General features: G+C 41.8%; 1 long non-coding RNA gene across 3 annotated transcripts in view; it reads left to right on the forward strand.

Moving 5' to 3' along the window:
- Positions 1-2,603: 2,603 nt before the first annotated feature.
- Positions 2,604-24,289, forward strand: part of LOC115289580 — a 65,777-nt gene continuing 44,091 nt past the window's right edge. For all 3 annotated transcript variants that reach the window (XR_003907691.1, XR_003907690.1, XR_003907692.1), the window contains exons 1-3: positions 2,604-2,705; positions 4,298-4,351; positions 22,719-22,847. This is a non-coding gene — a long non-coding RNA (uncharacterized LOC115289580). The remainder of the gene's footprint in view (positions 2,706-4,297; positions 4,352-22,718; positions 22,848-24,289) is intronic.

The raw sequence follows: 24,289 nt of genomic DNA on the forward strand, positions 1-24,289 counted from the left end.
TTTTACACTAACACTTAATAACTAAAATTGTGTTGACATTTACAGAGATCTAAAATGTTTATCATTTCAACTTGTGATGCTTATCACTTACTAATCTTTATGATGTTTATCATCTGGCTCACAATAATGAAAAGTTGCACTTTTGACGTTGGTTAAATAAATTGCAGTGTATCTATACTGGAAATTTAATCTGCCCCCATAATGATGCCGTTGATCAATGACTGGGATATGGGCATTTAGACATTTGCTAACATATAAATTCCAGAGCCACAGTGCTGGAGATTCTGAATCTGCAGATCCAAGCTAGGGCTGAGGAATCTGAATTTTAACAAGCATGCCCAAGGAAGTTTTTTATGCAGTGAGTTTATGGAACACTCATATGGAGATCAATACTTATTTATGCAAAAATGTGGAGATTATTAAATGAAAAAACATAGGCCATGTAATATGTAATAGTGTGTATTACAAAATAATGTGTATTATAGTATAATCTCATAAAAATACCTAGCTAGACAGATAGGTAGATAAATACAGATATGTATAGAAAAACATTTGGAAGGATAGACACTAAGGTGTTAACACTGTGTGATGACATAGTGTTCTTCAAAAAATACTTTTGCTCTATATTATCTAATTCCCCATAATGCATTTATATTGCTCTTATGCTTATAAAAGGATTTTTTAATTATAAAAGAAATATTTTTTGAGTTCCTAATGTGCCTTGAGCATGAGGACCACAAAGATGAAATCAGGCCCCGATTCTACCTGAAGGGATTTTCAGCCCTTGCAGGAGACGACAGAATTCCCAGATGCATTAGGGCACAGTGTGGATGGAGTCTGCCTGGCCTGAGCACCTGATCCCCCAGAGACAGCCCAGCTAACAGGGCTGGGCATGACAGTGTCCCCACCGATCTGGCGGCAAGGCAGCCCCAGAAGACCAGGCAATCTATCGGCAATATTGGCAATGGAGAATGAGTTGCCATTTTAATGACAGCTAGGCTTTTGTCTTTTTCCTTCTGTAAAAGATAAACACGGTGGCCATAAACAGAACAAACTCTAAGACAAAACCCAAACTAAAAAACACCACAAAAAACCTCCAGTCCCCAACATTAGAAACAAAGGAATAACATAAAAATAAGGGACATGTATAATTTTGGATTGGGACCTCTGTGGGGAAGGCTGGAGAGACACCTGTATTTTGCTGGGCATGCTTTCCTGACTGCTCCTGCTGCCGGCCAGACTGCTCCTATGCTCTGCCTGTTCTCTGAATTCTGCAACCTTCTAGCCTAACCAGTTCCTCCAGCCCTCCAGTATCAAGTCCTTTAGACACACGGTATTTTATCTGATCGTGTGTGTTTGGTATGTATTATTTGTGTCATGGATTCTTTTTCTCACATGACAACTTCTTGAAGAGAAAATCTTTTGTTTCTTCAGGTAAACTGCCGGGTCATTGAGAGTGGGGATGGTTTCAAAGACAATTCTCAGAACTCTGACACACAAATGTTAGGCACTAAAAACACACTTTTAAAATAAATTATATTGAAGAAAAACATTTAGAGTTTTATTTTATTTTTAAGTGTATTTATTTATTTTGAGAGAGAGGGGGATGAGCAGGGAAGGGGCAGAGAGAGAGAGGAAAAGAGAAAGAGACAGAGACAGACAGAGAGAGAGAGGAGAGAGGAGGAGAGGAGAGGAGAGGAGGAGAGGAGAGGAGAGGAGAGAGAGAGAGAGAGAGAGAAAGAGAGAGAATCCCAAGCGGGTTCTATGCTGTCAGCACAGAGCCCCTTGGGTGGCTTGAACTCACAAACCATGAGGTCACAAACTGCGACAAAACCAAAAGTCCGGAGCATAACCAACTGAGCCACCTAAGAATAGATTTTCAAAAGCTTGACATTGCAAAATCAAAACCTTCTGGTTAAACTGTCTGTGTACAAATAAATGCCAGTATAATTTTCTCACTCCCCATTCTTATATTTCTTCAGCATCGCTACTTTATGCTCGTGCATGTACGTGTTTTATTTTAAATTCAACAGGAGGCACACGCTGATCGAGTCACCGCGTTCTGTGATTCTAAAAGCAGGTTTGGAAAATAATTCATTTCTTTAATATCTAGCAGATGAGAACTACTAAACATTTTAACACAGAGCATGTCTCTTGGGAGAGGGCAAAGGGATGCAATCCTGGAAGAATAAATAAGAATGCGCCTTTCTTAAAAAAGCACAGCTAAGAAGAGACTTAAATATCATCTTAAATTTGGCTTGGGAAGAAAAAAAGACCTGCTTCTGAAAAAACACTGATGAGAAGGATACATAATAACAAACGTTTGAGTCTCATCATAGACTCCTGTTGTGTAGCTTCCAGTATACACGTTCAGGACGGGTAAGGCAGTGCATTATGTAAAACGCTTTATTTCAGTTTTGCACGGCAGAGCCCAGGGAAAGCAGAGGCACACTGTAACATCCCTCTAGCACCCTCTGGTGTCCTATTCACTGCACGCCTTTGTGAGTTCATTATTTGCTGTTTCCATAGCTATTTGCAAAGGAGCTCTTTGGGAAATCACTAATGCGCCTGCAGGGGAATGCCTCATCTAAGAAAACCAAATACCTGGATCTTACAACCCGACTGCATGCTAATTATGCCTATAAACACAGTTTACCTGTCTTTGGGGAGCCAGAGGTGTCATTGCATATATTAGAGTCACACAGGTAAGCGGAGTCTGTAAGGGCTCCATAAGGAAATCTTTATAATCCTACTCAAGGCTCATTTAGTGGAACATTTCCACAGGAAGCCACAGACCTGAGGTGATCTGAGGAGAGCTGAATGTTCGGTGGATACCTGACATATGAAACCTGCTTTATTGAAGAGAAGTTGCATAAATGAGATGGGTGAAGATTTATCACCATAAGATATTTCAGACTCTTTATTTTTGTGGGTCAGAAACACAAATATGCTCCTTTAAACAGATTTAGAACTAATTTCAGATGGTTAAAGTGTTAAAATAAATTAATAAGTGCTACTCAATAAATATTCTAAAGCTAAGCTTAAGAGTATGTGAATTATAACTAGGCATAAACAAATACACAAACCAACCAACCTACTCTAATACAATGAGTACAAATCTCTGAAGGAAAAATACACAAAAAGTTACAGGGTTTATATTAAAGTAGTGAAATCGTGTCATTTTTTTCCCTTCTATAATTTCCTTTTTTCTTCTTTTTTCTTCCAGTCATCATAGGAAATTACTTTTATAATGGGGGGGGGGGACTCACTTCAATAAATAAAAGTTCTTAAAGGAGAATGTGTTTGCACAAGTCTTTCTGAAAATATATGCAAAAGAATATGAGGGCAAGGGGAAGAGTATTCTGTCCTGTTCCCAAATTCTCCCAGTTGGTAACTGTAAATCAAGCTTCTATTTATGCTCACTTCACCTACTGCCTTTTGACTCTCTTCCTCACCTAATCCTAAATCCCAAGTGCTAGAAGTAGCTGTCCTCATTTCTGGCTACTGCCCGCCAGTCTTTCTCATTGTCACAGCTGAGTAATTGACAATTTATGCAATCCAGTTCAGTTGCTTAGCAACAGAAGGGTGGGGCTCAAAACAGAGGGAAACTACACCAGTAGCATTCTGCAATTGTGAAACAAGAAAGGAAGAAAGGGAAACTGGCTGTAGGCCATATAAAACTATTTTCAATATGAAATAAAACGATTTTCAATACATTCAATACTAAATCCCCAAAGGATAAATCAAACAAGAAGTACTTTATATTCTTTTCATACAAAAACTATAATTACAGTCTTAAGAGAGCCATGTGCTTAGAATGCCATAAATAGGGCCTAAATGACAAATAAATATGAAGTTTCTTACCCTTGGATCTCTAAATGGGTCAATGGGCTTTGCCTTAGAAACCTCCTTAGGGAAAGGGTGTGGCTTAGCTGAGGGTCAGACAAACCTACGTTCAGACTGGAGCTCTAGCCACGCAGGTGAGAATGTGTGATGTGGTAAATTCTGATTGAGAATGTTCTGGAATCATGCCTGCTGTACTTTTCATCTCATCTTGCATCGGCAAAAAAGAAGGGGAAAAGGGGGTAATAAATGAAACATCCCTAGAGGAGTTTTCAGTGTTATGGGTTTTCCATTTCTGCCAAACTACCGGAAGTTTACGGCTAGCTCTCCTCAATGAATGAGAATCCCAAGGCCATAGGTCATAAAGATCCCATCTCCAAGTCACATTAACTTCCTCCATGCATCTAACTAGAAATCTATCAGATTTACAGTGCCAATATGTTTCTTCTTTAAGGCAGCCTCGATCACAAATGCAAAGAAGAGGTTCCAGATAACTGTCTGAATGATGGTAAGGTTTGATTTTATTTTCTTGATTAGTCTTTAGGAATTTAGTTAGATCAGCCAAGATTGTGCTAGGAAATAAAACAGAAAATGTCGCCAATTTTCCACCAAACAGATGGTCCTAAAGGTTAAATTCATTCATTTGTTCAGAATGTTTTTTGAGTGCTTATTATGTGCACTGTTCCAAGCACTGAAGCTATTGTGGTGAATAATACCACCAAGGCTCCTGCTCTCAGAGCTTATGGTACAGTTACGTGTGTGCCCACACACAAACAAAAGAGTAGAAATTAATAAAGAAGATGTCAGAGAGTAATGAATACATAGGACAGAATCAAAGCAGAGGCATGTGACAGTGACTACTTTAGATTGCTATCATGGGCGGCATCTCTGAGGCGGTGAATTAGGCTGAGATAAGAATGTTAGGAAGGATCCAGCCACTCCGAGATAAGAGCTGTTAGCCCATAAACATCACCGGCAAAGGCTCTGTGGTAGGCACATATCTACAGTGTTAGAGAAATAAAAAGTAAGCCAGTAGAGGTGGGATATAAAAGAAGGAAGAGAGCTATATAAAATGATGTTGGAGAACTAGGCAAGGCCCAGATGGGGTGGGGGCTTGGTAAACCAGGGAATAGCCTGGCTTTCATCACATGCCAGATGGGAAGCCACTGGGGATTACAACTGGGAAAAGGAAGGGGTCATAAATATTATTCATGATTTTAAAAATTTAATGTTTATATTTGAGAGACAGAGCATGAGCAGAGAAGGGGCAGAGAGATGGAGACAGAATCTGAAGCAGGTCCAGGCTGCCAGGTGCAAGCTGTCAGCACAGAGCCCACAGAGCCGAATGCTGGGCTTGAACTCATGAGTAGTCAGATCATGACCTGACCCAAAGTTGGATGCTTCACCGACTGAGCCATCCAGGCGCCCCTATTATTCATGATTTTAAAAGTTCACTGTGGCTATTGAAGGGAGACATGAACAGGAGTGGGGAGACACTTGGGAGGCAGGCACAAGAGGTGAGGGTCAGAGACATTGGTGGTTTGGACACGGTATTGATAATGGAAATGAGAAGGAATGGATGGTTGTGATCTGCTTTAGAGGCAAGGGTGGCAGCACAGACTGAATGTGGAAGATGAGGTAAGAAAATGATCCAAGACAAGCCCTAGAATATTTGTCTTGATGTTGGATGATGGTGTTTTCTACTGAAATGGGAAAAGAGGGGGAAGAGCAAGTATGTGATAGAAAATCCATTTTTATAACTCTGCAATGCCTCCCAGACTACCTAATGAAGGCATTTAGAATATGAGTTAGATCTTCTGGGGAGATGTGAAGACCAGGGATACAGTCTGGGTATTACCAGTATATGGGACTGGAGATGACCTCAGAGAGGACAGATGATAAAGAACAGGGTGCTTGGGACCCAGTGTCTTGGGACAGTGGACATTAGCGGTTGAGAGAGGGACGGGAAGCCAGGAAAGAAGATGAAAAAAAGCTGCAGCCAGTGAAGTACGAGAAAATTAGGAGACTATGGTGTCCAGACCACAAGTGGAAAAAAAGTGGGTAGGTCAACCTAGTTAGCTACCACCAGGCGTCTCAGTAAGATATGGAGAGAAGAGTGACCGGGGTGTTAGGCAGCATCAGTAGGTCCAATGGAGAAGGGTATCTGCACAAAAACAGAGCGACTGAAGCCAGTCAAACACTGAATATCCTACGGTACTTCATAAACTTAGTATCTCTCCAAGTTATATGAAGCTTCTTTTCACTATTTGTAGCTCATATCTTTTCTGATTTCTATAACTAAACTACCTAAGCAGGTTCCTAAATATATCCAACCTTATAAACACATGTTGTAGTATGTACACACTGAAAACCGGCTTCAGCAATATCCATGGCCTTTCTTGTTCTTCCCTTCCTTATTATACTTTATTCAAAACCCAAGTTAATCAATGCAGAAGAGGAGGTCAAATTAAAATCAATTAATGTCCGCGCTTAGTAGAAAACATTTTTCTGAAAAGAACTTTGAAATCATTGGCTAAAATAAACTTGGTGATTATTTCTGGGTTTCAATGATTCAAATGATATATTGTCCCCGTTTTACTTTAGAGAAACAGTGTCAGCTTTGTGCAGACTTGTAAGTAAATTGCAGTGATGGAAAAAGGCCCTGTGTGTCCCACCCCCAAATTCTTTTATTTTAATTTTTTAAATTCTTATTTATTTTTGAGAGACAGAGACAGAGTGCCATTGGGGGAGGGGCAGAGAAAGAGGGAGATACAGAATCCGAAGCAGGCTCCAGGCTCTGAGCTATCAGCACAGAGACTGATGAGGGACTTGAACTCAAGAACAATGAGATCATGACCTGAGCTGAAGTCGGATACTTGACCCTCTGTGCCACCCATGTGCTTCCTCCCCAAAATTCTTATTCTTTCTATTTTTACTTAGAGATTGTCTTTGGATATTGTATAATCTCCACATTTGAAGTCCGGGAAATTTCCATTTCTGGAGCCACTAAATTGAGTTGCTATTGGTAGCTGTCTTTCTGTCCTCTGATCACACAAAGATATGCAGCACGAAATGGGTGAAGGGGGTCAAAAACTACACAGCTCTAGTGAAAAAATTAGTCCTGGGGATGTCATGGACAGCCTGGTGACTATAATCAGCAATACCGTATTGTATATTTGGAAGTTAGTAAGAACGCAAACCTGAGAAGTTCTCATTACAAGAAAAAAAATTGTGTAACTGTACATAATGATGGATGTGAGCTAAGTTTATCATGGTGATCACGTCACTCTATGTACATATATGGAATCAGGCACACTTTAAACTGCCATGTAAACTTGAAACTTGAAAAGTATTTAGGCAAGAAATAAAAGAAAAAGGACATGCAGACTTCCCAAGCTACTGCTACTGCTCTGAGAGCATCCAGTCACGAGTTGTTACTGTTTTTGTGACAATTTAAATCTCCCCCTGCAGCTACATTCCCAGGTGCCCCATCCAGCACTCTGCAAACAGCAGCTCTCACATCTAGTCCCCATTTTCCAGGGGTGAGAGACAGAAACAAAATCCCTTTTTACCCCAATTGATATTCACGCAGAGCCACCAAATTTGAACAGGAACATAAGAAAGAGATGAAAATTCAGTTGGAGATGGAAAAACAAGTTATTTAATAGAGCTGCTCTTGTAGGAAATCATTTTAAAAAATGGGACACTTGGCTAAGATGTTAATTAGAATATTTTCCAAAGTTTTTCTTTGTTGCTGTAGATAGGGAGCCATTTTTTTTAATCACATTTCTTTGGAAAACTTACTCAAAAAGCAGCCTTTACTTTCTATGATATTTTTTTTTAATTTTTGTTTTTATTTATTTTGAGGGACAGAGAGAGATAGCACGAGCAGGGGAGGGTCAGAGAGACAGGGAGACACAGAATCTGAAGCAGGCTCCAGGCTCTGAGCTAGCTGTCAGCACAGAGCCCGATGGCTTGAACCCATGAACCCTAAGATCATGACCTGAGCTGAAGTCAGATGCTTAACCAACTGACCTGCCCAGGCGCCCCTCTATGATATTTTCAAGTCACATCACTGGGTAAGTGAGTATGGAATAAAATCAGGTGTATCCTTCATTTCTTCTAATGGCATTCTCTAACACTAGAAATTCCACATAACTGGTATTTACCACAGAGGACTTGAAGGAAGATAAGATCTCAATGACAAAAATAATAATACTTCCCATTTATATGGAGTTTCATGATTTACGAATTATTTTCACATGAACTGTTTCATTCGATATTCAGATTCACTTGGTGAGGTGTCTATCACCCATACCACAGATGGGCAAATCAAGACCCAGAGAGGCTGAAGGGGTCACACAGTCACTCAGAAAGGGTGCTTCCACTCACAGACTTCCTCTGATTTGAACTCATTTTTTTCCACCATGGCTTAGCTCTACTATGTCAAGAAGATAAACTCTGGGGGCACCTGGGTGGCTCAGTCAGTTAAGCACCCAACTCCTGATCTCAGCTCAGGTCATGATCTTCTGTTTCATGAGATCAAGCTCTTCCCCAGGCTCCACACTGACAGCATGGCGCTTGCTTGGTATTCTCTCTGTCTCTCTCTTTCTCTGCCCTACCCCCACTTGTGCCCTCTCTCTCTCTCAAAATAAATAAACATTTAATTTAAAAAAGAAGATAAACTCTGCAAAAAAGATTCCTGATAGATTTATTTAATTTTATAAGAAAAAAATAGCAGTTAGAAGTTGGAGGATTCGAGGTGTAGCGATCTAGTAGTTAACTGTGTGCCCTTGGGAAGGTCACTTGTCTCTGTTCCTGTTTTCTGATCTGCAAAATGCAGGGATTGGATTAAAGAGGCTTACAGCTCCAACATTCTGAGATTCTGTATTAACCCAGCATATGACTGACCAGAACAATCTATGTGACTACTGGGCTAGTACTACACGTTCCATTTCTCCACGTGCTCTGGGGCAAAGCAATTCCAGTCACACTGCCTAATGTAGTCTAGTTCAGCTTTAAAGTGGAGGCTTGTTAAATTATTCATGTGAATGCTCTTTCGAAAATTATAGACCTCTTTGAGTTTATCCTGTCTTTCCCACTAGACTATCAGCGTCTGAAAGACATTACTTTCTCAGTTATTCCCTATTCAGTGATCAAGTATCAACTAAGTATTTAATGTACATTGAGGAGCCAATTAGAAAGACAATTAGACACAAGACAATTAGAAAAATAGAATTCAAATTTGGTTCATGAAGCATTTATAAAGAAGAAGATGTAAAAAACAACCAAGATGAAACAACTAAAAATCAACAGAAAGGTAAATTGGTGTAACGGACTTTAAGGATTGTACAGGCATTTAGTAATGAGCAAATATTTGTTCTATTCATGCTTAGTGCTGTGAGGAGGAAATAGGAAAAATAAAAATGATTCTTCTTGGCTACCTCTTCTTCAGTTCTCTTAATTATGAGAGTCTGTGCATATGTGACTTTCCAACCTTTTCACGGGCATGAGTTTCTAAAAGAATAAATGGAATTTCTTAAGGGCAAGAGTCATTTGTGTGTGTGTGAGCAAGTAATAAGTTGAAAGCAATGAATCTCATTTTTCTACATAACTTACAGAAAAATCATGTCCCTAAATTTGGAATGAAAACCAAGGTTAAGTGAAATTTCTTAAAAGAGCTGAGAAGAACATTTTTGAGTGTGGAAAGGAAGGTTATTTTAGACAGAGAAAGCCTGGAGGTGGGGAGGGATGATTGTTGGGTGAGATTCAGACGGAAGATCCTTTCACTGAATGGGCTATATTCTCTTTACTGGTGGATCTGATCAACTGAGCAAACATTTCTGGAAGATCAGGCATGCTCAGACTCAAGAGTGGGAGGGGTGAGGTGACAGATCAAATACTGTGGGCTCAGAAGGATGTGCCTTTCATCCCCAGTTCCCTCCAGGAGGATGCATTTGGCTGAGGTCCGCCATGGCTCCCAGATCCCTTGTGTGTGTGACCACTGCAAGCTCACAGCGCAGCCTGGGAGGTGGTTCTAGAATAATGATTGTGGCTATATTTACACCAGATGGTACCAACTTCTTCTAACAGACCACTCAGTATTGCCTATTGTAGGAAATAAATTTTATCTACTTATGTCCCTGCAAGAAACAAATTTTCCAATATGTAATCATCAGTAAAAGTTTATGCTTATAAGCAATACTTTGAAGACCACTTCATTTGGATTTTGAGGCTTCTTTGTACTGAGAACACAGGAAAAATGTCAAGAGAGAAGCAATGATAGAATTAAGTGATAGATCTATAGAAATCAAACTTCTTAAAAATAGGCATAATAATAATTACATATTAGAACTGTTTTGAGTCTGGGTCTAGGTTTCAGTTAAAGGGCTCTCAGGAATGGGGTGGAAGAGGACTAGAACTAAGTTAATCACAAGACAAAACGACAAAACACCCAAGCTTTGGGACGAGAAGAGCCAGGGCTGCTCCAGGAGCTCTGGTCACAGGAAGTAGACCCTCAGACCCTGCAAGATGCCTTCATTCTCTCCAGTGCAGACAGGCACATGCTCTGGGAGCACAGGGCAACAGAGAGAAGACATATCTCTTTCCCCTGCTTAAGTTCACAAATTCCCCAAGGATGGACTTGGTTGCAGCTGACTTGAGTCATGAACTTATCCCTGAATCAAGGACTGTGGCTTGGGAGGAATATAATGTGATTGGATTAGCTTGCTATCTCTCTCTCTCTCTCTCTCTCTCTCTCTCTCTCTCTCTCTCTCTCTCGGCACATGTCCTGATGAAAACTTTGTTTTGGAAGAGCAGTGGGTAGGTAAGTGAAGATAAAACAGGAAATAGGAAATAGCCATGAGAACTATAATTTATCAAGACTCTCCTAGGACCTAGGACCCAGGTGCTCACATGTATTATTCTGATAAACCATTCTAGCGACCATGTAGTGCAGGTATTTTTATATCTATTTCATAGACTGCAGAAGTATCTTTCACAAGGTCATACAACTAGATAAAGGTGCAGGGAGATTTGAATCCAGATAGATCTGATTCCAAAGCCCAAGTTTATTCTGCTAGGACATTCTGCCTCAAAAAAAAGGAAAGATAGAAAGAAAGAAAAAGGAAAGAAAGGGGAAAAAAAAACCCTATATTGACTTCATCTAAATTCAGCAAGGATGGGCAATATATGGCTTATGTATTTTTACTCCCAAATTCTGAACCATCTGGACATTATTAATTGATCACAGACCCTGAATCCTCAGCATGGTACTTTAATCACATCAGACTGGCCCATGAGTTAAAACCTGTCTGTAATAACTACAGCTCAAACAGTTTGTTTTGGGTCTTTGAAGTTCAGAGCACACTTGCCTTCTTTAACTACTATCCACACTCCAGCCATTTTTCTGCAAATCTTTAACATTTCCACCTCCATTGATGATGGAGGTGGAAATAAAGGAAATGTGCAAGACTACAGGCATCGGCAATACTTTATATTGAAAAGCATATAACTACGGGCCTTTGGTACTGCTTGCTGCGATTTCAAAGGCAGTTATGGAAGGGTGCCTGGGTGGCTCAGTCGGTTAAGCCTCCAACTTCAGCTCAGGTCAGATCTCATGTTTGTTGGTTCAAGCCCTGCGACAGGCTCTGTGCTGACAGTTAGCTCAGAGCCTGGAGCCTGCTTCTGGTTCTGTGTCTCCTTCTCTCTCTGCCCCTCCCCCTCTCCTGCTCTGTCTCTCTCTGTACCAAAAATAAATAAAACATTAAAAATAATTAAAAATAAAAGGCAGTTATGGAGTTTTAAAAGAGACCTGGCATAAAAATTAGGCCAATAATTTACTGCAAGGGTGAAGTTTTGCTTCATTTCTCTATCCATTGAGCTGCAAGGAGTTCTTATTTGAGGCTCAGGCACAAAGGCAAGGATGGAGTTGAACAACAGAGGAGGGTTGAGAATAATGTCCTACAAGGAAAGGCACTCTTTCAAACTTTGATGGGAGACAGAAAGTGAAAAAAACCGAAGAGCTGGCAATTATATTTGAGTCCAAAGCCTGAAAAAAACACCCTGAGGCCACTAAACCAATCCAGAATATTAAAATTTTTAAATGCTACTAGAAACAAGATTAGCATTATTTTCCTTATATGGATTCAAGTCTAATGGATATGTTTATTTAACAATAAATATAAATTCTGGCCCCATGTGACCAGGGTTTTAAAATAAATCAGGACAAACCAAGGAAATGAACAAAAATAAACGTAATAAAATCTGCCCAATTCTTTTTTTTCTTTTTTTTGGTGCACTTTGCTTGAGTTTTAGGGAAACCCATTTTGCTGCCAGAATGTTTCTGTTTGATACAGGTCAATTTTTTATATTCTCACAGAATTGTGGAGTGCAACAGATCGATGGGAAATAAACTCAGGAATTATAATTTCTACAAGTCAAATGGAATTCCTATTTTTCTAAGAAGTCTTTGCAATACTGCTGTATCAACACTATCTAGGTTAATAAATATCTAGTCAACTTCTTTATCATTTTTATTATGAATTACTTCCTCTGAATAATACAATGCATGTTTTCTTGAAGCATTTCAACTTCATTTGTTTGACAAGCATAGTTTTTTTGATAACATAAAAATTCAGACTCACCAGGACATACTTGTGGTGCTCCATCCAGTTTCTCCTTTTTTTTTCTATATCACTCACACCTGCCTATGCTTCTATCTCCTACCTACTGGTTGCTAACTCTGCCAACTTCATCTTTATCACTATATCCCCACTAGCAGAAATGCAGCCACACCACTGGTGTAGCATAAGTCTGGAACAGAATGGCATAGTCTCAAGACTCTCAGAATCCAGATGTCAAAAGAAAAAGGAAGAGAAGACATGATTATGAAAGAGAGAACAATAGAGAAGGTAGCATAAGAAGGGCTCAGGTTGGCTCTGAAGATGGAGGAAAAGAGCAATAGGCCAAGGAGAGCTAGCAGCACCTAGGAGGTAAAAGAGGCAAGGAAACAGATTCTCCCCTAGAGTCTCCAGAAAAGAATTACATCCTTGATCTCAGCTCAATCAGATCCACATTGGACTTCGGAGCTACAGAACCAGACGAAAATACATTTGTGTTGCGTTAGGCCACAAAGTTGGTGGGGTTCTTTGCTATAGCAGCAGTAGGAAACAAAAATATCTCTTCTCTGAGATGAATACCTTTTTGGGTCACAAGTCATGTGTCTGGTCATCATAAATTAAAAATGCAATCAAACCTCACCATAATCGGGTCATTGTAGGATTTCATGAACCCAAGTCAGGGTTGCAGGGAATCCTTATTATATTAAATTAATTTTCTTACTTAATAATGATTTCTTACTCTCTTTGCCAAAGACCTCTAAGGAACTTACTATTATTGTGCATCCAAATTTATTTCACGTTCTTCATCTTGCTACCCACTGGTTCAGTCCCTCTGATCAGTCTGGGCAAGGTCCTGTCGGCTGCCCTGCATTGTTATTCATGGATCCCTGAGTCTGAGGTACTTCCCTCCACAGGCTGACTAACTTGCCAAACCAGGATATTAAGATTTTTAAACACCAGTGGAACCAAGATTAGCATTATTTTCCCAATTCCTCATTATTTGCTTCATTAACAGTTTAAGCCAGTACTCTCACGACCTTCAATGTTTCCTGAGACTTTTCTTTCCCACAGGAAGTGGTGTAACCAAGCATACTGAGCACAGAGATACTATTACCACAACAGGTAACAAGTGCAGTGAGAAGAGGAGAGGCTGTGAGGTATTGTGTGGCATCACCCTGTCTTTAAGAAGCAGGGCAGAACCCAGAGGCCCCTTTTCTCTCGTCACACTGCCTTCTGAGTTCCCAGAGTCATCTGAGTTTATAATTGGCTGCATCCACGCCATCTATCTCGGGCTGCAAGCTGCCTGGGGAAAGGAAAGAGACTTTATCTTTCATGGACTCGTTCCCGTGTTGTACCAATTACAGTGCCTTCCGCAGTGTTAATAAGTTCCATCATCTGGATCCAACATCTCTACACTGGGTGTCATCTTTGTATCTCATGGCAACATCCTTTCTGTTTTAGAGTAACAGGCAGGCTGTCTGGCTTCTATTCCCCGTTGTGCTACTTTCTCTCTGTGGGAGTTTGGGCAAGTTACTGAGTCCCTCCCAGGCATGTGTTCCTTCATTGACCATAACAGGACCTCATTCAGGGGTCTCCCGAGGATTAAATGAATTCATGTACGAAAGCCCTCAGAAGTGTTTGCATTATCATTCAAGTTTTCATAAAGATGTCACGGGGTGCCTGGGCGGCTCAGTTGGTTTGGTGTCTGGACTCTTGGTTTTCAGCTCAGGTCATGATCTTACAGTTCATGGGATCCAGCCCTGCATGGAGCTCTACCCTGACAGTTTGGAGCCTGCTTTGGATTTTCTCTCTCTCACTGCCCCTCTCCCACTCACCTGCTCACACACTCTCTCTCTGAAAATAAACAAAGAAACATTTTTTTTTAGTGTTTGATTATTTTTTTTGAGAGAGAGATAGAGTGTGAATGGGGAGATACAGAGAGAGAAGGAGACATAGAATCTGAAGCTAACTCTTGGCTCTGAGCTGTCAACACAGAGCCCTACGTGGGGCTCAAACCCACAAGCTGTGAGATCATGACCCGAGCTGAAGTCAGCTGCCCAACTGACTGAGCCACCCAGCGCCCCAACAAATAAACATTCGTAAAAAAAGATCTTTCCACCAGGGCATTCAGCACTCCATCTCGGTGGGGAGCAGTGGAGGACTGAGAGCAGGCTTTGGTGTCCAGCTGCCTGGGTTTAGTGGAAACTTCACCGCTTGCTAGCTGTAGGGCCTTGGGCAAGCTGCTTAATCATTCTGGACTCATTGTTTGTACAATGATAGGAGCACTTTCAAAAACGACTTGCGAGGATTAAGTGATGTAAGTCACATAAAGAGCCAATAGCAGTGCCTGGTGCATTAGAAAATAATAAATATGAATTTTAATTAGACATCAACAAATGCCCTTCACGGTACACGTGGGATGACACGAGGGATGTTTTCTGTCGGCCCGGGGAGGGGCGGCCATGGGCAGCTCGGTTCTCTCCACCGCTCTGTGCTCCTGCAGAGCTGGAGGGCAGGCAGTCTCGGGGTCTGGCCTGGCACACGCACTGCCAGCACCCCCGCTTGAGAACGTGAGCCCCCAGGAGAAGCCTCTAAGGAGCGGAGGTGGCATCCGTGCTGAGTGTCTTTAAACCATTCCCAACCTTCCAGCTTCCAAGGAGAGCAGGTGCCCCCACCCGGAAGCCCTTGGCACCACATCCCAGCTTGCAAAGCTTCCACAGAGTTCTTCTGTCTGCCTCAACACAGGAAATCTGCCTCAGCAACTGAACTCCGGCCTCTTTGCAGTAAGTGGGGCTGTCACCCATCAAGTCCCCCACGACCTTCTCTGGAGCAAGGGTGCCGCTGCTGGCTCAGCCCCCTGGGCAGGGAGCCTTCAGCCTTGAACTTCCTCCCTGCAGCTCGCTCCACCATCTTGCTACCACAAGCTATAGCAGGAAGCTGAGAAACGCGGCGGCGTGGTACTTTCAAAGGAGGTGCTAACAGGCCAGTTCTTGTCACTGCAGGGACAGGGATGACAACCAATTTATATGCTAAATACAAGGTGGAGACACTCTCAGCAACACTGAGAGGAAATGAGCCGACTGGAATGCGGTTTGCCTGCGTTTTATGGAAGCACCCACTGGGCAGGGGGCCCTGGCTCAGCTTAGCTAATGGAGCAAATGCTGCAGAATGATGGGAAAGACGCTACAGACTAGACTGAAAAATTGACAGGATGCTAAGGGAGATATTCCCTCTTTCTTTCTTTTTTTTTATTTTTATTTTTTAATGTTTATTATTTTTGAGAGAGAAAGAGACAGAGTGTGAAAGGGCGAGGGCCAGAGGGAGAGGGAGACACAGAATCCGAAACAGGCTCCAGGTCCTGAGCTGTCAGCACAGAGCCTGACACAGGGCTTGAACCCATGAACTGAGAAATGATGACCTGGGCTGAAATGGGACAGTTAACCAACAGAGCCACTCACGCACCCTGAAGTTCCCCTTTTCTGAACCTCCTCCTTGAATGCACTGTCATCTTTCACATACCAATGTGTCGAACTATAAAATTCTGCACAGGAACAAATTGGCCTCACATGACCACTTCCACTTGCAACATTTTGCCATTCTCTCCACTGACTGATTTCAATCTAGGTTGTTGGTCTAAAGTACTCCAAAGCCTTGGGGTGGTGAGCTGAATAATGGGCCCTCAGAGATGCTCACATCCCAACCCCAGGAACCTGTGTGACTATGTTATCTTGCATGGCAAAATGGACTTTGCAGATGGGATTAAGTCAAAGGTCTTGAGATGGGGAGAGTATCTTGAACTGTCTGGGCGGGCCCTAAGTACAGTCACAAGATTCCTTATAAGAAGGAGACAGGAAGATTGGTGTCAGAGAGGGAGATGTGACCCTAACCCTAACCGCAGAAGCAGCGGTCAGAGTGTGCAGGGCCATGAGCCAAGAAATGCAGCCTCTAGCAGCTGGAAAAGGCAAAGAAAGGATTTTCTTCTAGATTCTCCAGAAGGAATGCAGCCATGCTGACTTTTAGACTTCTGATCTCCAGACACATAAGACAATAGAGCTGTGCTGCCATAAGCCACTAAATTTGTGGTAATTTGTTGCATCAGCCTTAAGAAACCAATACATTCCGAGGAGGGTACGCAGGACCTACCCTACTGTCTATACTGTCTGTACAAAGCAAGCCATAAGTGGGCGAGACATCAAAATATATACGTATATCAAAATAGTATACGTTCCTTACCAGTTCCTGATCATCTGCAGTACACATAAAATAAAGCTAATGATCACCAGAGTAAAGATTTAAACTCTCTAGTATTTGTTTTTAAGGTATTAAAAAAAATAATATCTGGTCATAGGCTCCAGTGGGTTAAAACCTATAATTTTTTGGCTCATTATAAGTTTCTTCCACCTTATGTTTCTTTATTTTTACCATTCTCCTTCTATTCACAAGGTCAAAGCTTGTGGTCTAAATTGATCGCTTTTTTTTGTCTCAGAGACTTGCCCAGTCTAGGAGAAAAGCTCTGCTGTGGTTTTTAGCTCCCAGAAACCCCATGGGGCTACTTAGTTAGGCAGCTATGAAGTCTGCTTTATTCTGAGGGTGGAGTCCTGTTTGGCGGTGGGAAAAAAAGTTCTTACTCCCAGGGCTGTTGAGTAAACCCAGACAGCCCTGCTTCCTCCCGTGCCTGGGGCACTGTTCTTACCACAACCATCAGAGTCCCACAGTGGAGCCTCCAGAGTCCGTAGGGGGCTGTGGTCAAGGACCAGGAGCTTGGGGTGGGGGTGGGGGGACTCGTCCAGTTGACAGCGTCATTTCAGATGTGTGCCTTCTTCTGAATGAAGACACGTTCCAAACAGGTCCCAGGCTCCCCTCACCACAAGCTTGTCACTTGTGATTCTAAGAGGCTGCTTATCTTCTCATTTTCTTCCAGTCAAAACGACATAAAGGCAGTTTTTCTTCAAGCTCGGCACCGAACCCCATTTAAACCTTTACTTGAGTGAGCACCAAATGCTCTCCCTAACCTGAACACCCCTTCGTCCAGCCCATTTTTTAAGAACCCAATCTTTGAGACTATTTCAGAGAGGGCTCCCCCACTCCTAAACATCCTTGACATTTGTCTCTCTGGTTTTCTATTAAAGTTCCAACTTAAAACAGGGTCACAATCTAAGTCTATAGTTGAGTCTAGTATTTTGAACTCGGAAAACTTGTCCCCACAGATGTTTCTATAGCAACAACAACGAACAAGTGCCTCAACAGAGAGCCACAGAGGCGGTGCACTGTGCGTCTTTGGGGCCTTGCTCTGTGCAAGGCCCATCGCCAATATTTACGAATTGAATACTGCATGCAAGACACCGCGCTGTGCATATCGTGAGGATCAGTTCATTCCTTTATTACCCACAAAATCTTATTATTTGCATTTGCAGATGGGGACCCTGGGGTTTTGAAATATAAACTGTGAAAAGTTACACTCAGTAAGCTGGGATCCAACTCAAACCCAGGCCTATTTAAATTAAGATGTTAGATGTTTGCAACAAAGCCAGCAAACCACCAGGAAGTAATGTTCTTGCAAATATAGCATAAGCAATGAAACTGGAATGAGAAGTCATGTTGGTTGGGTTACACATTTCATTGGAGTTCAAGGTAAAAGGGTTGTTGTAGATGAGATGCCCCCCACCTCCACCAATAGAGAGGGTTTGTCTCCAACTCCTGAAAGATTGATACTGGGGAAAATCTGTATGTCTGCTGTAGAACGATTAAAGATGAGAATAAGTGGGAAACATAAAATGTAGTACACTCTAAATGAGTTTCTTAAACTAGTCATCCAGAAATCCTAAATATTTCCAAAACCCCACTTAATGATGCACATCATTACTTAAACTCAATTCTACCACCCAGGAATTATTCGACCTTTTGAATAATGTAATAAATATAGCAATAATGATAAAGGCGAGAGCATAAAACCATATCATAGTTAGCATAATTTCACACAGAAGGAAGCATAATCTGTACAGTAAAAAGGTACAGAAGTTACAATGGCTAGCTGGTTGACTGGATATGGTGCTTGTTTCCATTATTTGAAAAATACTGGGTATTAAGACCTTGTTTAAAAATGCAAAATCCTTGTTCTATTGTTTCTGGGAACATTACATTTAACATACTTCATTTTAATTTTTTTCCAAAAACATGACTTGTTATAACTTTGAGTGCCCCTGGAAGTGAACTTTTGTAGATGCAAATGCCAATACAATGTGGTATCTCTTTTTGATTTTTCTATCTTCTGGAGATGTTTTCATTTGCCACTCATTTTTATAGTACTTTCTAATGTCTGTAAACACACTTTAAAATCACTTCACTGTGATTTTAAAACTCATGTCTTTCTCCTCCATCCTGACCCAACTATTAGAGTATGAGTTTGCCCAGTTTCTCAAGGATGCATTATTCACCTTCTGTGCAATTATTCACTAAATGTGAAGTCTTCTATGTATTGAGCACTATGCTGGCATCAATAGCCCTTGCCCTAGTATAGCTTAGCTTACAACAGACACTGAAAAAACCCACATTTATTAAATATATGGATATGTCTTAACATGAAAAACTTTAAAAAATTAGAAAGATTTGGGCACTCATGAAAATTAGTAGAAATGGAGATTTTGATGATGGGAGTGGCTAAGCATGTGTGAGGGCAGGGGGTATATGGGAAATCTCTGTACTTTCTCAATTTTGCTGTGAACCTAAAACTGCTCTTAAAAAATAAAGTCTTAATAAAAATAGAAGTGGAAATGTTCCCAACTATTTTGCTTAATATGATCTTATCTCTCCAAGGGTGAAGTAAAAATATCCTGTAATATCATAATACGACACTGAAGAAGCCTTAGAATATACAGTATTTGCTGTAATGTCAGACTATGGGCAAAATGTTCCATGGTATTTAAGAGGGGTATTATTAATTTCCTTCACTGGATCTTTGATTTACTTAAACACTAAGTTGTTCTTTAAAATATCACTAATTGCAACACCAGGCCGCAAAGTCTCCTTACTATAGCTCCTTTCCTGTCCCTCGACCTGGGCTGCATCAGTTTCTGTGTGCCTGTTTTGTGACTCAGCAGCAATATTATGGATGGGTAGCATTCATGGGCCTGTCTTTAGACACACTGATAAATACGGAACGTGTCTGATTGTGTTGTTCTGACATCTCTCTGAGAATGTTATTTTTCTCATGAGAAATCATCTCCCATCTAATTTTCACGACTACAAAGTGAAATCGTTCAGTATATACTGATGGCTCAGAACGAACCAACGGGCACTATTCCACCCCAAAGATAATGTACACATGCTTATTAAGACTATTAACATTGTAATTGTAATTTCTGTTTCTTTTCTGAGCGGGCTAGACTCTCTCCAGGAACCATCAGTTCTTTTATGTGAGGCACTCAAGGGGCGCCTGGGTGGCTAGGTTGGTTGAACGTCTGACTTTGGCTCAGGTCATGATCTCACGGTTCATGGGTTCGAGCCCCATGTCGAGCTCTGTGCTGACCTCTATCCTCTAGCTCAAAGCCTGGAGACTGCCTCGGATTCTGTGTCTCTTTCTCTCTCTGCCCCCTTCCCTTGTTCATGCTCTGTCTCTCTCTGTGTCTCAAAAATAAATAAATTGTAAAAAAAAAATTATGTGAGGCACTCAAAAGGATAATTGGTCAAGACAACTGATTAATAACATTACGTGGTTCCTGCCTCAACAGGGTTTTGTTTCCTTTGCATGCACTCACAGTAATAAATAAATAAATAAATACATAAATAAATAAATAAAAACACTATAAGAAGGATAAATTTCTCTATGTTATTTTTTATCTGGCAACCATGGACTTAATATAGATTATCACTTACTTATATAAGTATTAGAAACCTAATATATGCAATTTTCTCCTTATGCAATGAAAAGTAATAATGTAATCCAGATCATTTTTAATTGCACTTATTTGAAAAGAGCAGTAAACACAATTTAGAGTATTTTATTCAACACTGCAAGCAAGGTAGTATATATAAAACTAAGCAGAAATTCTTGCTTATGTATTTTCTCTCAAAAGCTAAATGACTGACTTATCAGTCTCATAATCGATACTGAAAGTAGAAAGTGATAGCCTTGATTTCTTAACCTTTACAGCAAGTTTCCTATAAGTAAAGGAAGAAGAAAAAGAGAAAAGGGCACGTTCAGAATCAGCTGACGTGTAGAATAACGTAAAGCTCCAGAAACCTAATATTAAGGCATCGGTTTCAGATTAAGATTTAGAAATGAGGTGCAAGGTTGCCAGGGTGAATTCTATAAGATAATGTACAAGAGGAGCCAGGCTGCTGAATAATTGATATGTGCCTAAGATTAGAAAAGCTAATTTACAGGCTGTTCTATGTGACAGGCACTAGGAAGTCTCCAACGAGCCAGTGAGGAGGCTGACAGCCCGCACGGCAAGGTCACGTGTGTGGCTCCCTACTACTAATCATAGAGAAACATGTTCCAGGCAGAATGGCTTTATGCTAATTTACACGAGTTTTAGGAGGCTGTTAATTAGGCAATAAAAAGACAATAAAACGGCAATAAAAGAGGGGTGCGCTAAGTTCAGAGCATTTTCGTGTGCGTGTCTCATGGATCCCCCCAGCTGCTTTCTAAGACATTTACACAGGCAGAAATGGTGTCTCACCGAGGTCAGGGACTGAGCACAGGACCCACCCTCTGCCTCACCTTCTCCTATAAAATAAGCCCCTCTTACATGAATGTTTACTCTCAACATTCAGTCTTAGATAAAAAAGCGGTACTTCTGATGCATTAAAAATATAAAGCCTGCACCTCCTCAACCCCCGGCTAAATAGAGTTCTGTTTTATTCCTTGAGCAAAGGTATGGCAAGTGTCTTTAAAAATATACTATTTTCCAGGGCACCTGTGTGGCTCAGTCAGTTAAGCATCCGACTCTTGGTTTCGGTTCAGGTCGTGATCTCGTGGTTCTTGGGATCGAGACCTGTGTTGGACCCTGCGCTAGCACTGCAGAGCCTGTATGGGATTCTCTCTCTTTCCCTCACTCTCTGCCCCTCCTGGACTCCATCTCTCTCAAATAAATAAATAAACTTAAAAAATTATTTAAAAATGTACAGTCTTCCTTTTATATTTTAAGCAGATCAGGAGACTTGACAAGAAATCCAAATCCCAAAGAGACGCATCTTCACCTGCTCCTACCTGTTGAATTGCTTTGCTTTTTCACACTGTCATCCTGGGACTAGAAATACGCTGAGTAGCCAAAAACGAGCAAGTGGAGAATTAACAACGCTCACTCCACCCGAAATCCTACCCCTATCACAAGGCATTACAAAGCTATATAGCTTTTATGTGAAGTATCTATTAATATTTGTGCACAAAAGGAAGGTCTGGGAACCCGCCCTGTTGTGTTTCTTTTCCTTTAACTAACCTCCTTTCAACTCCAAGTTCTGTCTTACGGAAAGGCATTGCCATATCTGATAGTGATGTTTTCCAAATGCTCTGGGCACTGAAATGAGGGCTGGCATCTAAGAGGAGGTCCTGGTAGCCTTTCATTTGTGCACACCAGCCAGCAACAGCTGACAGCAGGGTCAGACGCTAGAGCTCCTGGAGCTTAGTGGGGGCTTAGCTGTTTACTCGTTTCGCACACATTCCATGGTTTGCTCACTGCTGCCACTGAACTCCTGTGTCCCCTGAGCCCCCACATGAGGAGTTCGGTAGCTAATATGGCCGCTCTGCAACACCCTAAGCGTATTCAAGGGCTCTCCCATGTTGACTTACCCCAATTAATATATAGGCAGATGGATATCTGCAAAAGATTTGGTCCTGCAACCTTACTCAGGCAAGGCTGATGTAGCAAAGCACAAGCATGCATTATGCACTGGTATAACCATGTGCTTTGATTAGCGGAAATATTACATTAAACTGAACAACACCTTAAAATCGCAACAGGAGGGGCACCTGGGTGGCTCAGTCAGTTAAGTATCCGACTTCGGCTCAGATCATGATCTCACAGTGCATCAGTTCGAGCCCCATGTGGGCTTGCTGCTGTCAGCACAGAGTCTGCTTCAGATCCTCTGTCCCCCTACTCTCTTCCCTGCCCGCCCACTCTCAAGGGTGCACATGTGCACTGTCTCTCTCCCTCTCTCAAAAATAAAAAAAAAACATATAAAACAAAATAGCAACAGGAATTATTCAAGTGGGAGCAATGTCTGCTTATCACTATTCCTGATTTCCCTCCTCAGCCATCTTGCAAGAATCAAAGAAAAAGAAAAAAACAAGGTCCAAATGTGGCACAACCAGTCAGGAATGTATGATTTGGCCTCGAGGAAAGAAAAGAGCATTTGGAAGTGGCGGAATCCACAGGAGCCGAGGTGATGTGACAGGGGTGGTGACTCAGTGGGGGCTGTGGGGGTGGGGGCCTCCTGAGTGGCACTTTCAACTTTTGCTTGGCTGCAGCCCATGATGGGATTTGCTTTTTCCATGGAGCCCCAGGACATACAGGTCACACATAAATGGGGAATCAGTACATACACACATGCATGTGTGCACACACACGCACCTACACGCAGACTTATATTCAATTATGGCATGGCTCATTCTCCAGAAAAGTTTTATAAAGCTTTTATAGATACAGAAAAATTAAAATATTTTTGTAAGTATTTACATATGAAAGGTGTATCAGTAATACATTTCCAAAGTAAAAGAGATGGATAGAAATAAAAGTTAACCTACTTGGAAGAAACTTGTGGCACCAATTACTGTTGAATTCCCTCCTCTATTTATCGTCAATAAGATAATTGTTTATGTAATTGTACAGCTGGGTAAAACCAAGGCCTGGGCTCAGACCCTGCAGGTGGGGGGAAGAGCTTCAACCCTTCGTCTACCTGCCAATTTCCAGGACCTCATGTCCCCAGATGGGACTCCAGTGGAGCTTTCCTTCCATATTAGTTCACGGTGCCCACTAGTTTACCTGAAAGCTGAGAGGTTGTTTTGGCATAAAGAAGCCGAACTCCAGCCACTTCCCTTTCAGATTCAAAGTTATGTAGATCCTTCTCATTTGTCACAGCCCAAGAAGCAAGATGAGAGAGAGAGGGAGGGAGAGAGCGTTTGTCTGCTGACAGTACCTTGATTGAGACTAGATGAAACAAGAACAGAGGTGTCCGAGAGAGGAAGCCTCTAGAAGATAGGAGGAGACGGAGCCTCTGCACTAAGCCCTGGACACTGACAGGATATTGGTCTATGTGCACACACTGACTTCTTCTAGAATCTAATCCAAAGCAGATGGTGGCAGTGGCTCCGACAGGGTGGCACTCTCAGGTTGTGTGAGAGAAAAAAGATAGCTGTACCACAGGAGCTTTTGGGACAGAGTGCCACTCTGAGGGAAGGGACATCTATTCTTACCCCCTGAGGAGTTCCTACAGCCTGGGTGAAGCAGCAGGGCTTGTGGCCACACCGGTGAGCCCCAGTTGGGAGGGAGACAGCACTGGCTACACTCTGTCACTTTTTTGTGTCTTTGGACTTCAGCCAACGGCAAGGCCACACTCTGACTTCAGCCAAGGCCGGGGACGGAGCAGCAGGACCCGCAGGGTTGAGTAGCTCTGCCAGAAACTCATCTCCATGGGAGTGCCAGGGCATTCAGTTCCCTCAAGTCATGGCAGCAAGAGCAAGAATTTGTCACTCCAGGGACTCAAGCAGTCTGGCTTTGGAGACTTCTTTGTCTCCAGCTTTTGAAATGACTCTAACACAGATGGAATGTTATCTGCTTCCTTTGGAGGGAATAGTATGTGGCTCTCTGTCACAGGTGCAGGCCCAA

Source organism: Suricata suricatta, chromosome 4 (genome assembly GCF_006229205.1).
Source record: "Suricata suricatta isolate VVHF042 chromosome 4, meerkat_22Aug2017_6uvM2_HiC, whole genome shotgun sequence".
NCBI classification, from domain to species: domain Eukaryota; kingdom Metazoa; phylum Chordata; class Mammalia; order Carnivora; family Herpestidae; genus Suricata; species Suricata suricatta.